The sequence below is a fragment of the Phaethon lepturus genome, unplaced genomic scaffold, assembly GCF_000687285.1.
Source record: "Phaethon lepturus isolate BGI_N335 unplaced genomic scaffold, ASM68728v1 scaffold8182, whole genome shotgun sequence".
In the NCBI taxonomy this organism is placed as follows: Eukaryota; Metazoa; Chordata; class Aves; order Phaethontiformes; family Phaethontidae; genus Phaethon; species Phaethon lepturus.
In genome coordinates, this window is record NW_010525470.1 from 55928 (window position 1) to 56238 (window position 311).

Sequence of the window (311 nt, forward strand, 5' to 3'; positions counted from 1 at the left end):
GGGGCCGCCTCCACGCGTGCAGAGCCCACGCTACCGCCACGGCTGCATAATTTTTCCGTGAACTATTTTTTTTTCTTTTTCTCTCCCTGCGGAGCGCGTCCGAATCCCAAAAAAGCCCTTTTCCCCTTCTCAAAAAGCTGTGTGCTCCAGGTGAGGCTCGAACTCACAACCTCGGCATTGCTCGGCTTTGTACTGCTGTATAAGTACCGCGCGCTAACCGATTGCGCCACTGGAGCCCTGACACCAACTCCTCCCGAACGGTTTATCAAGGACTCGCCAGGCCCCGGCGGGGGAAGGGCAGCGGGGTACTC

At 57.9% G+C, this 311-nt stretch overlaps 1 non-coding gene across 1 annotated transcript; it reads right to left on the bottom strand.

The window, feature by feature from the left end:
• Window positions 1-142: 142 nt before the first annotated feature.
• TRNAI-UAU lies at window positions 143-236 on the bottom strand. Its single transcript has 2 exons — window positions 199-236; window positions 143-178 (listed from the first exon to the last, which is right to left on the bottom strand). It is a non-coding gene; the product is annotated as a tRNA-Ile (tRNA).
• Between the last annotated feature and the right edge of the window lie 75 nt (window positions 237-311).